Below are 14,083 nucleotides of genomic sequence, written 5' to 3'. Positions count from 1 at the left end.
TTGCATACCAAAGGGCCAATGCAACAACCTTAAGCAAGTAGTTGGACAAGGTATGCGATGGTGCATGCGATGATCATATGTAACCTTGATTGTGGGTAATGGCCGAGAGGTTACTTGCCTTAGTATTAACTATGTGATAACGCAACCTTGAGAGGTTAGGTTTGAGGCATGCGACGATCTAGCAGTTAGTGGCCCATGAGGTATGCGACAATACAACACTTTGTGGCTAAGGGAAATAGCAAGCAAACTAAGTCATGATGGATGACAAGATGCGTCAATGAGATGCGACAATAGGTGTTGGTGTGTGATGTTGAGGCTTTCTTGTGTCGATGAATACCAAGAGAGAGAGTTTACATTGATTGGAAAGGTTTTTTCATCATGATTAGGCTTCTAAATGGGCCAGTTATCATAATCAGGTTAATTAATCTCAATTAGTGGCTGAGGTGGCAGTTTAGGAGTTAGAGGTCAGCATGCAGATTTTAGTATAAAATAAGGGCTGAATTCAGAAGGTTGGTTTGGGAAATCTACTCGTGCAATTAAAGTGATTCTAAAGCTTCTAAAAGCTGAGAGAGTCTAGTTGTTAAGGTAGGGATGCCAGAAGAAAACCCTAAAGGGAACGAGCTGGAAATTGAAGAAACAGCAAGAAGGGCGAGCTCTTAGGTGACTCTGGGCCAGTGCTGAAGATTTGAAGTTGTTGGTCAAACCACAAGAAATTCTGAGCTCAAATTTTAAGGTAAGCATGCTAAGACAATTTTGAACAAGTTTGTGGAAGGAAATTTTATGAGAAAAGCCCTAAAAAGCAAGTTATTTGAATTATAATATGAAACTAGAATCTTTAAATAAGCAAACAGTTGCTTGAGTTGAACAAGTAGGTAACTTGAAGTTGGTCGCGCATGCACGGGCAATAGTAAGCATCAACGAGCTTTAGGTTGAGCGTGGGGCTGTGTATACGATCAAATGTTACCTAGAGACCCAAGGAAGGTGTATGCAATGTTATGCAACTTGAAGGGTGCCTAGATGGTGCAATTGGCACAAGTTGGGTGTGCTTGAAAGAGTGTTTGCCGCATAGCCAAGTTAGTACCTAGAAGAAATTATAAGTACTCAACACCTAAGAGGATTGGCATTGGAAGGTGAGACCTAAGCATTAAGAGGAAAATGAGTTTAATTATGGAAGTTCGTCTCAAAAGTGAGACCATTTTTAGTAACTAAAGTACATTATTGTGTCCACAAGATTGACACTAATAGGGGAAGCTTATCATCCTTGAAGGAGTTGCCCAAAAGTTGTAAGTGAGTAAGTTGTTTTGTAAATGTTATTTAAAAATCTATGTTTAAGCAAAAAGTTTATTCTCATGCTAGTGATTTTACAAGAAATTTCCTAGCTAACATGTTTACCTATGATATTCAAGCATGCCAGTTTATGAAGTTTAGAAAGCATGTTTTATCAGTTTAGTATTGATAATTAAAGCATGCTAGCTCTTTAAAGGAAGTTTTACGACATGTTTTAATTAGAACTATTTCCATTGCTTTGAAGCATGCATTGATAGTAATGTTTAAGACTTAAATGTTAAAACTCAGTTATATCTTCATGACTTAGGCATATATGACATAGTAAATGTGATTTATAATTATAATATAATAGACTCGATACTGAAGGACCTAGAGAAGGTATTTGAGCAGTAGACCTAAGGTATGACGGTACTTAGTTATAACCACGTGCACATAAGTTTTTGACGTCGAGGGATCGAGCAAAAGGATTCTTTCTCGACAAGGTTTGACGTTAAAGGTCTGATCAAAGAAGTTCTCCTTCAACTAAGGATCAGTTTAGCTAAGTTTCCAGACATGTTATGTTTAAGAGTTTTATGTTTATTATCGCTTGGCAATTGTCTAGTTTAAGTTTCAGCTTTCTAAATTCCAGTTTTAAGCATGAGAACTATGTTTTATTAAGTCACTCACTAGGCTAGTAGCTCACCCTGTTTCAAATATGATCTTTTCTCCAGGTAGCGGTCAACTCCCCAGAAGATAACTCTGTTGCTGCTCCGCCACTCAAGAACTTTAGTTACAAAGAAGTTTAGATGGTTATCTGTAAATATTTGTACACATGTTTGAGCATACAGGGACTAGGTTAGCAAACTGGGATCCACAGGATCTTGTGTTGTGTGCATTTTGTTTGTATGTTGGCTATGTATGAACTCTGTTGGTTTGTGTGTGTTGGTTGTTGAATGTTTATATTCATGTTTGTTATCACCAGGGTTTCTAAGCAGGTATAGCAGGTTAGTAGGCAGTAAATGCCAGTAAAAGGGTTGATAAATGTTGCAGTCATATCCCCTTCTAGGTTAAGAGGGTAATCTGGGAGAGTATGTGACATCAATAATACATAAACACAATACAATGATGATTTGTTTGAACTATAAACTCCATTTCAACGGTGATTACTTCTCTGGTTTTCAACGGTGTTTTATTGAACGGAGTTTTTTCAAACAGGGATTTTCAAGACGGGACTTTTTCATAATGGAATTGGTTTTCCAAAACAATGTTTCATTATTTAGGTGTCTGTTTCATTATTTTTGTTGTGTTATTTCTGGAAAGGTAGGAATTGAGCATTACAAAATTTTGTATTGCGAGAATGAGAGCGAGAGTGGTAGAGTAAGAGCGAGAGATCGTTGAGGTTTAGAGTTTTGAGAGATTTAAATTGAAGACGGGAGCAAAAAGAGAGAGAGCGAGAGATAGTGAGAGAGAGCAACAATAAGAGAGAGAAAGAGAGTACGAGAGAGCGAGAGTACACTTTAATTGTACAACTTAATGACAAATGTTCTCTTGCTTTGTAGGATGATAAAAAATTGTCTACTTATTCGATATGAAGGTGATTGGGATGAGAATAAAAGTTCATATGTTGAAGGTGAGCTGACATAAATCATTGTACCTGTTACATTGAAGTATGAAAAACTTAAATCTCACATTCACAAGGTTATAAATGTCAATTCTTCAGAGTTTGATCTTATAATGAGAGTTAAATATAAGTTTGAATACGAAGCCCCTCCACAATATATAAGGAACGATGATGATGTTCACTTCCTTCTTTTCCGGGAAGAGCTTAGTAAACTCCAATTATCTGTAATGCTAAAATTGAATCAAGACGAAAATATTAGAATGGGGTTCGAAAATGTAAGTTATGATGATACGATTGTGGACAGACAATACGAGTAATCATATGAGTTTTGTCGGGAAAAGAATGATATTCCATTGTCTACCAACACTATACCATCAACATTATCACTAGACAACGACCGTACTAATCTAGCAAGATTGAATTCAATGAATTATGGTGATACAAAATTGGGTGGTACTTCAATTATTGGTAATGAGAGATCATCTAGACTAGATTATATGGATTGTGGACATTTAAAGCAACATTGTAGTCCTTCAGTAGATGGTAATGAGCAACCAGTAGAATTGAATGAAATGGATCGTGATCATAGAGATGTGCATTATTCTACAACAGCTTTAGTGGTTCCACCACCTGTGTCTTTAAGTCATAAGGGAGAGTTGACTATGCCTGGTACCTTTTCATTTAGGGCAGACGTTAAAGTTGGTCAACTATTTTTTTTTTTTTTTTTAAGTAAAAATGACTTGAAAATGTGATTATCTATTTTGTCCATCAACAAAAATTTTGAATTTAGGGTCAGGAAGTCAACCAAATATTTGTTCGTTGACAAATGTATTGGAGAGACTTGTAAGTGGAGTTTTCGTGCAGTGAAAATGAAAAGGGTGTGATATATTCAAGATCACAAAATACTCACGTACGTACACATGTTTCGTCAGAATTTTGAATCATGACCATAGACAAGCAACTGTTGTGGTTGTTGTTCAGTTGATTAAAGATAAGTTTACATGCATAAGACGTATTTATAAACCTCATCATATTGTTGAGGATATGAGAAAAGATTACGACATGAACATAAGTTACAATAAAGCGTGGCGGGTAAGGAAAGCTATATATGATCTCACTAGAGGTACTCCAGAATACTCATACGCCATACTACATGCTTATGGGGAAGCGTTAAAAAATAGAGAATCCGGGTACAATGTTTGAGATCAAACTTGAAGATGATGTACATTTCAAGTATATGTTTATGGCATTCGAGCCTTATATCAGAGGTTTCGCAAGCTGTCGGCCTGTGATAATTGTTGATGGGTCGCACTTGAAAGAAAAGTACAAAGGGACCATGTTGGTTGCAGTTTCTATGGATAGGAACAATCAATTATACCTACTAGCATATGTAATAGTAGACAATGAAACCGATTGATCATGGAAATGGTTTATGTCGAGTTTGAAATGCACTATCAGAGAACCCGATAATTTGGTATTTGTGTTCGATCGGATGATATCTATCAGCAATGCTATTTGTGGATTTTTTCCCACGACATTTTATGGATTGTGCATGCAACACATAGAATAGAATATTCTTACAAACTTTAAGGATAATACGATCGTTGGGATGTTTAAAGATGCAACAAAGGTATTTCATATGACAGACTTCCAGAAAAAATGGGATGAACTTCATAGTTTTCATGACGGTAGTGTCATAAAATATCTAGAAGACATCGATCTTCAAAGGTGAGCACAGTTTACCAAAGAGAACGAAGATATGACAACATGATGTCCAACAGTGCGGATTGTTTCAATTGGTTAACTAAAGAGTTTTGGTATTGCCTATAGTATTCTTGATTGAACATGTTAGAGGAATGCTCCAATCGTGGTTCTACGAATGGAGGAATTATTGAGCATCTTGAATGATGTTGCACTCTGACTACGATGTAACCCGATTGGAAAGTGAGGCCGATAAGGGTAGACGATATCGGGTTGAGCCTATTGATTGTTATCGGGTCCATGTGCAAGATAATCGATTGGATGGTATTGTGAATCTTCACATGAAGGAATGCATGTGTAAGGAATTCGACTCACTTGGTATCCCATGTTCGCATGCAATTGTGGCCATCAGGGAACGAAACATACCCATCTAGAGTCTTTGCAGTCGATTTTATATAGTAGACTGTCTAATGATTGCATATGTGGAGCCTATAAATCCACTCAGGCACATATTTAAACGGAAGAGACCTCCTGGATATGTAGAAAATACTATTTTTCCTCCAAAGTTTGTGGCACATCCAGGGGAAAATTTGAAAACAAATAAAATGTGAAAAGTGTGGGAATTATGGCCATAACCAACGAAACTGTAGCGAAGCGCTCACAACTATGCGACGTACTAAAAATGACAGAACTGACTCAAATGTTGGTCGTTAATTGTCTAAATATAGACCCAATTGGCACTTTTAATTATCTAATGTATTCACTCTGTATGTCTCGATCTCTCAAAATGTCACTCGTGCTTTTGTTATTATACTCTTAGAATGTCACTCATGCTTATGCATAAACTCATGCATAGAATCATGTTTTATGTATAGACTTTTAGAATGTCATTCATGCTTGCGTATAGACTCTAATGAATACCATTAGAATGTAAGTCTCGCTCTCTCTCTCAAAATCTCGCTCTCTTAAACTCTCGGTTTCTCCATAAGTGTTGCTCTCCCTGAAAGTCTCGCTCTCTCTCAAAGTCTCGCTTTTTAAAGATATATAGTCAGAATAAGTAACAGATTCCAATGAAGTTTTATATACATAAAAATACATGTTTTACATACATAAAAAATACATGTTTTATACACATAAAAAAAATATGGAGTGTTTACCACAACTGACACACTAACTGCATCCTATATTCACTCATTCTCTCTTGAGTGATTATGGAAGGATCAACTTCAGTCACCAAATGTTCTAGTTGTTGGGATTCGTGTCCTAATTCTCTCGAAGTCTCGTACTTTATAAACGTTGTACACATTGTTACGAATAAAATAAGAGTTATTTTATTTTGCATTTACTCATATCCAATAAACAATGCTCTGTGGTTATTGTATGTAAACTTAAGCATGTATATGAGATATACAAGTGGATCATGCCTTAAGTGATAACCTAAAAAGGTATGTAGTATAAGGATTAAGGAGGGATACCTGATCCTGGTGACACTACGGATACGGCCCGCTTTGTAGAGGTTTACAAGTGTTATGAACTACTACAGATGGTAGATTCTGACCATTCATGTGGAGACATGTGAGCGGGGGTGTCCTATACAAAGAGTTTGTATAAGATCGGACCACGATATGACTAATTTCTTTATATAACGTCATTGATACTTGAGACTTACATCTCACCTAAATGACCATAGGTGACATGACCTTAATCTTGAGTGTTTTGCGAACTCTTGCCTTTGAAGGCGGTTCTTTGATTAGTATGGGTGAGAGTGGCCAGATTGCCAACTCAATAAGCCTACCTTTTTGGGGATTTGTCTGATTAGGGAGCTGGAAACTCAGTTACACAAGATGGAATTCACTCCTTCCCCAAAGCGGGGGTAAGTAGATAGATTGCTTCCTTGAGGGCTGATTCCGGGTCTTGAACATAGTGGTCACAACTTCTCTTTGGAAGAGAGGACTCTGTCATAGTAGGACTATGACTTATGCTCATTAGAGGGATCAGTGGTACTTAAGAAGTTAAATGTAAATACAGGGGCAAAACGGTAAATTGGTCCAGCTGTACTTACGAGTGATCTGTGAAGGATTATCGCACTGTTGATTGGTTGATATGGACACAAAATATATCTATAGTAAGGAGAGTGCAGTTGTCGATCTTTAGTAGAGTGTCCGATAGTTAACGGATGGTGGATCCTATGACTAAAGAGTTTAATCAATTATTCACGTACTGTTGGAGCTTTAGGCTACATGTCCATAAGGTCCCCTTGGTAGCTCAATGGATTCAAGTTGAGAATTAGTTCTTGGGGTTCATTTAAAATGTTCAAATTGACAAGAGGATATTCAATTATATATGATATAATTGGTGTGATGTATAAGATACATCAAGTGAAGGATTAATGTAAATATGATTTACATTAAGTACCATAAAATAGAAAAAGAACTATGGTTTATATGTTTCATGAGATGAAATATTAAAACTATAGGTTATAAATATAATATGGTAAATTGGTTTTCATATATATTTATAATAACATTAATTATTGGATAATTATCTTTTTTTCTCTAATAACCAATTGAGTGGGAGGTTATTGGTGATTTTATGATAACCGTGAGATAAAAGGAAAAATGTTTTCCTAAAATTTAGAAGAGTTACTCAATTCGGAAAGAGACTCATGGCAAGGCTATCAAGTGAAATTGTTTCACTAAGTGATAGCTTATAGAGAGACTAAACGATCGTGGAGTGTTACTATACGATAGTTCAGTCAACTGGTCATAGCTAAACGATCGCAGGGCATTGTCTATATGATAGGTTGCCATCTTCTACACGATTGAGCACATCGTCTATACGATAGACTATATCATCTCCCACTTGCTCAATCGTCTATAGAATTGTTGTTCCTCCAATCTCTTCCTCTAACCAAGTTCATACAGAGCCTACAACTCCTAGATTCCCACACCGAGAATACAAAGGTAATTATTGTGGTGTTGTCCTCATTCAACTCGACTGAGTTCGAGGTTCTGGAGGTCATTCATTGGCTTCGTGATCGTTGAGTTCGCTGTGTTCGTGTTGTTGCTCCGGTCATTGTGTTTGAGGGCTGAGGTGCTGTTCTTGGACGCATTGGAGTAATCGAGGGAGTTTGAAGAATGAGTCTTCAAAGGTATGTATATTCTATCCCTTGATTATGTTTTTAGCATGTTGTAATTTCTTGTTATCGCATGACTTTTTATTTTCCATTTCTTGTACTGTAATTGTGTATGTTCAATATCGAATGGAATTTAGAACGATCCTTCCGCTGCTCATGGAAATCCTCATGACTAATTTCCTTCAATTGGTATCAGAGCCAGGTTGTTATGATATTCCACATTTCACTTCTGTTTTGAACTTCTTTTACAGTCGTGGTGATTTTTCTGCATTGCGTTTAAAAATTAAATGCGTTTGTGGATGGTGTTGATGAATGTTTATGGGTTAATTGCCTCTGTTTAAAGCTCTCTTTAAAGTTAAAGTGTTAATTTGTAAGGATCCCTGCGTTTTTTGGCATAATTAACAAGCAATCAAGTTTGCAATTCAAAGTGTTTGAGTTTGTTGAGTCGTTTGTGATGAAGTTTCGAAGCATGGAGATGCGGTTCTCAACGAGAAAGAGGACTAAGAGTTGGTCGTATCGTGTAACCTCAGGTGAATGATCATTTGGATTTGGCTAAACGATCGCGTAGAAATGTTCTGCACGATCATGTAATATCTACTAAACATGGGTAAAGTGTTTGCTTTATCGCGTAGCGTTAGTTGCCCGATTGCGTAGACGTTGGAGGTGAACAGTGGGAGCATTTGATGCTCATCATTTAATAAAAGGCACACACACTAAACGATTGTGTAGTTAGCATGTTTCATCGCATAGTCATTGACTACATGATCACCCGATATGTGATACCTCGTGCTTGATTAGCGATCGTTTAGATGATTGTGCTTCACCGCATCGTTGTTGTTTAGATGATCGTTTAAGGCTTGCATTGCGCGTTGCACGTTGCACGATTGTGTGCCTCATGCTTCATCGCATATTCAAGGTATACGATTGCTAAACGATCGTTTAGCTCAGGAAGCGTTGGTAAACGATTGAGTAAAGGATTTACTCTTTCATGTAGGCAATCACTTGGAGTTTGGTACATGATCAAAGGAGAAGTGGACTTCAACCGGACGGTTCAAGACTTGGTTCGCTTGTATGAACCAGAGACTCTTTGCCTTTTGTAATAAGTTAGCTTTGTTTTTTAGGATTTTGAGGCTAATTATCCTGGTTCATCAACTTTTGTTTAATATACATGTGATGTATGTTGGTTTATATGCCATAGTATATGACATATAGTTTTGAAACCCACCTTAGGTTACGCAATTATTCATGCATCGTGTATTATAACTGTTATAATATGGCATGATGAAATTACAAGAAAGCATGTGCATGCATCCTGAAATATAAGAGTTATATTATGCATGTAGTAAGCATATTCATGCATCATCTTTATATTATAAGCGTTATAGTATAAGGGTAAATGGAAGCGTGTTTTCTTGGTTCATTGCTTGGTCGTATAAGTGTTATATAAAAGTAGCAATGAATGAACAATGCATGGAGCATGACACTGAAGCTAATTTGTAAAAGTTATGAATGCCTTATATATGTTTGCTTCCCGTTGTGAATGGTTTTGGTTGTTTCTGTTATAAGCGTTATAATGGAAACTAGAACTAAAATCAATAAGAAAGAGTTGAATGCGAACTTAGGGGAACTTATATTTTAAAAAGGGTTTTTAAATTGGATTGAGATAGACCTAAGTTCAAGGTTCTAATGAGATTAGCAACCTAAGTTTAATCTTTTGAAAGTTTAATAGGATTAAATTGATTGGCATAAAAGATTAAAATTGTATTAAATCTATCTATAAAGGACATTTTGTCTAAGGCAGGTTCTGTCTAGGTTGGGGTACTTAAGATGACGAAAACGAAACACCCCTACCTAGAAACCTACCTGGAAAGGTGAATTAGATAGATTTTCTGCAAGCATGCGACAGTTTGTCAAAGACTCCGTTAAAGGGTTTAATGGATGATGATCAAAAGTTCTTTAACTTTCCAAGGTAAAAGTTACTCTTGGGCAAATCTAAAATGTCACTTAGTTAAAATCTTTAGCCGTGTTTTTTCTAAGTAAACTAAACCCTAGGTTATAAAATACTTAGTAGAAGGAAAAGATATATATGATATATTAATGATTCCACTCGCGTTTCTCCCTAAATGTTCACGTCGTGAGATTCACACTTGACCTCGTGGTGCCTTGGGAGCATCCCCCTTCAGATGGTGTTTGCATGAGTCAATATCAAGGTGGATGGTGAGAGAGTATTTGTAGTAAGTGGGTGAAGGGTGTGTGTCAACATGTCCTGTGGTCTCTTTCATTGGTTCGCATTATGAGATCATTCTTGCACTCCCTCGTGGTGCCCTGGGAGCGTCCCCCTTCGGATGGGTTTTGTGTAGTTGGTCAATATCAAGGTGAACTCTAGAAATGGATGGGGTCACTTTATTTTTTGCCCCAATCGGACTTTTTCCTTTCGGGTTAGCTGCTTGGGGCGAAACATTAGGGCCTAAAATGACGGGTCACACTTACGAAAAATTGTGAAGTAAGTTTATGATTTCTGGACCAAATCAATGATGGCTAGTCATTATAGAAGCAAAAGTTGTTCTGGTATTAATGGCTGGTTGAGAATGTCTCAATTTAGAGGAGGGATAAATTGACCACCTTTCGGTAGCTTTTGTCCTAAACTTTTGAAGCATCATTGTGAAACTAGATGTCATGGGTTCATGTTAGTTATGCTAAACCATATTGGATGTTGTATATTTTTCAACGAGTATTTGCTTAAAACCTAATGTAGGTCAATGTGTTTGTTTTTTCAGCACCATGTTTGATTTTTCGTTAAATGCCTCTAGTTTGACCGATTACATACAGTGAAAGAGTTCGTTAAAACGTATTTCGTGGTAAACAACCTCGAGTTTGTCATGGTTGAGGAGTGTTCTCAAGTCCCGACCCTTGATGTACTGCGAAGTATTCTAATGCATATGAGGTGTGGATGAAGGCTAATTCATTGGCCCGACTTCACATATTGGTTAGCATATCTGATGCTTTGGCCAAAAGGGTTGAAAACATGGTCATTTCACGTGAGATCATAGACTCGTTGCAAAAGTTGTTTGAACGTCAGTTCTTACCTTTCGAACACAGAGGGATGGATGACAAAGACACCAGTAGTGTCAGTTCCCAAGTTAACCTCTAGGAAGAGAAAGCAAGTATTGCTGACTCTGTTAAAGTTCATCGCGAGAAGTGTTCTCTGACATGGCACTTGAAGCTTATTTAGGTTCTGATACTGATCCCACTACTCTCGAAAAGAGGAGGAAATATAAAGACAGTAAATATAATTTATTGGTCTTGGAGATGTGTTTGCTAGAGAATGATTATTCTGCCCAGATCATTGATTTGGCTACTACTAATCACGTCAGATCCTCTTACCAAGAATTAGCAAACGTTGCCACAAGGAGAGATGACTTTTCGAGTCGGTACTGATGAGGTTGTTTCAACTGTTACTGTAGGCAGGCTGAAGTTATTTTTGGACAAGAAATGTTATATGCCATTGAATAATGTTTTTGTAGTTCCTCATATCAAGAGGAACTTAATCTCGGTTTATTGTCTCATTGAACAAGGTTATACCGTCTCCTTTTTTTAGAGTAAAGTGTTTATTTTCTAGAATGGTATGGAGATTGGTTTTGATTCAATGGAAAGTGACTTATATGTACTAAGGCCGTTAGTCATAAAAGCCTTGTTCAATATTGAAATGTTTAGTATGATGACAATAGCTAAAAGACCAAAGGTTTCTCCTAAGAAAAATGCCCAACTTTGGCATCTAAGGATAGGTCACATCAACCTCAATAGGATTGAGTAGTTGATGAAATGTGGACTTCTAAAGAGTTTAGAAGAAAACTCCTTGCCGGTGTGTGAATCATGCCTCGAAGGTAAAATGACCAAATGACCTTTTACTGGAAAAGGTTATAGAGCCAAGGAAACCTTGGAGCTTGCACATTTAGACCTCTATGGTCCGATGAATGTTAGGGCTCGAGGTGGATATGAATATTTTATCTCTGTCATAGATGATTATTCAAGGTACGAGTATCTATACCTAATGCGACGTAAGTCTGAAACCCTTGACAAGTTCAAGGAGTATAAGCCTGAAATTGAAAACTTTAGGTAAGAAGATAAAAACACTACGATCTGATCATGATGGAGTATATGGACCTCCAATTTTAGAACTATATGATAGAACATGGAATTACATCCCAATTCTCGGCCCCAGGTACACCTTAGCAGAATGGTGTATCAGAAAGGAGAAATAGAACCTTATTGGACATGGTTCGGTCTATGATGAGTTATGCTCATCTTCCAGACTCGTTTTGGGGTTTTATAGTGGAAATGCATGTTACATTTTGAACAACGTTCCCTCGAAAAGTGTTTTTGAAATAACTTTTGAGCTGTGGAGAGGCCGTAAAGACAGTTTAAGCCATTTCTGGATTTGGGGGTGCCTGGTGACGTGTTAATGACTAACCCGAAGAAGTTGGAACCGCGTTCGAAAGTTTGCCTCTTTGTAGGCTACCTCAAGGAAACGAGGGGTGGATACTTCTATGATCCGAGTGAGAACAAAGTATTTGTTTCTATAAATGCTATCTTCTGGGAAGAAGACCAGATCAGGGATCATAAACCACGAAGTAAGCTTGTTTTACATGAGACTACTGAAGGTTCAACAAGAGTTGTTGAAATGAATGACAGATCCACAAGAGTTGTTGAGATCGATACATCTAGTCAACCATCTCAAGAGTTGAGACTACCTCGACATAGTGTGAGGGTTATGAACCACCGAAATGCTACATGGGTTTGACTGAAGCTCAGAACATCATTTATGATGATGGGGTCGAGGATCCATTGTTTTAAACAAGTAATGGAGGATGTTGACAAAGATGAGTGGATTAAAGCCATGAACCAAGATATGGAGTCTATGTATTTCAATAAAGTATGGGAACTTGTAGATCAGCCTGATGGGGTAAAACCTATAGGGTGTAAGTGGATCTACAAGTGAAAACGAGGTGTTGATGGAAATGTACAAACCTTTAAGGTTAGACTCGTGACAAAAGGTTATACCCAAGTCGAGGGAGTGGACTATGAGGAAACTTTCTCACCTATTGTCATGCTGAAGTCTATCAGGATACTCCTGTCCATTGCCACATTTTATGATTATGGGATATGGCAAATGGACGTCAAGACTGCCTTTCTTAATGGTAATCTTGAGGAAACCATCTACATAGCTCAATCATAGGGGTTCATTGTTCCAAATCAAGATCAAAGAGTTTGCAAGCTTAATAGGTCCATTTATGGGCTGAAACAAGCGTCTAGATCGTGGAACATTAGATTTGACAATCCAGTCAAATCATTTGGCTTTGATCAAAACATTGATGAACTTTTTGTTTACAAGAATATCATCAACAACTCAGTAGCTTTCTTGGTACTGTATGTGGATGATATCCTACTCATTAGGAATGATGAAGGCTTTCTGATTGACACTAAAAAGTGGCTAGCCGCTCAGTTCCAAATGAAAGATTTGGGTGAGGCGCAGTATATTCTCGGGATCTAGATCATTCAGGATCGTAAGAACAAAAGGTTAGCCTTATCTAAGGCATTGTACATCGATCAAATGTTGGTCAGGTACATGATGCAGGATTCCAAGAGGGGTTAGTTACCCTTCAGGCATGGAATCGTATTTTCTAAGGATCATTATTCTAAGACACCTCAAGAGGTTGAGAAGATGAAACAGATTCCCAATGCTTCAACTGTTGAAAGCTTAATGTATGCAATGTTATGTACCAGACCTGACATTTGCTATGCAGTAGGGATTGTCAGTCGCTATCAGTCCAATCTAGGATTATATCACTAGACGGTATGATCCTCAAGTATCTTCGGAGAACGAAGGACTACATGCTCGTGTATGGAGATAAAGATTTGATTCTTACAGTATACACAGACTTTGACTTTCAGACTGATAGAGATTCTCGTAAATCGACATTAGAGTCAATGTTCACCCTGAATGGAGGGGCTTTAGTGTGGCGAAGCATCAAGCAAGGATACATCGCAGACTCCACTATAGAAGCCGAATGCATAGCCACTTATGAAGAAGCTAAGGAGGCTGTTTGGCTAAGGAGGCCACTTGTGAAGTTGTTCCAAATATGTCTTTGTTGATCACACTGTATTTGTGATAATAGTGGGGCTGTGGAAAATTCAAAGGAACCTCGGAGTCATCATAGAGGCAAACATATAGAACGGAAATATCACTTGATCAGGGCATGATGTGATAGTCACGAAGATCGCGTTGAAGCACAACGTTAGTGATCAGTTTACAAAGGCTCTCACGGCTAAAGTGTTCGAGGATCATCTAAAGAGTCTGG

Source organism: Benincasa hispida, chromosome 6 (assembly GCF_027475165.1).
Source record: "Benincasa hispida cultivar pf3 chromosome 6, pf3_genome.v1.1, whole genome shotgun sequence".
NCBI classification, from domain to species: domain Eukaryota; kingdom Viridiplantae; phylum Streptophyta; class Magnoliopsida; order Cucurbitales; family Cucurbitaceae; genus Benincasa; species Benincasa hispida.
Note: the sequence above shows the minus strand (reverse complement) of the source record.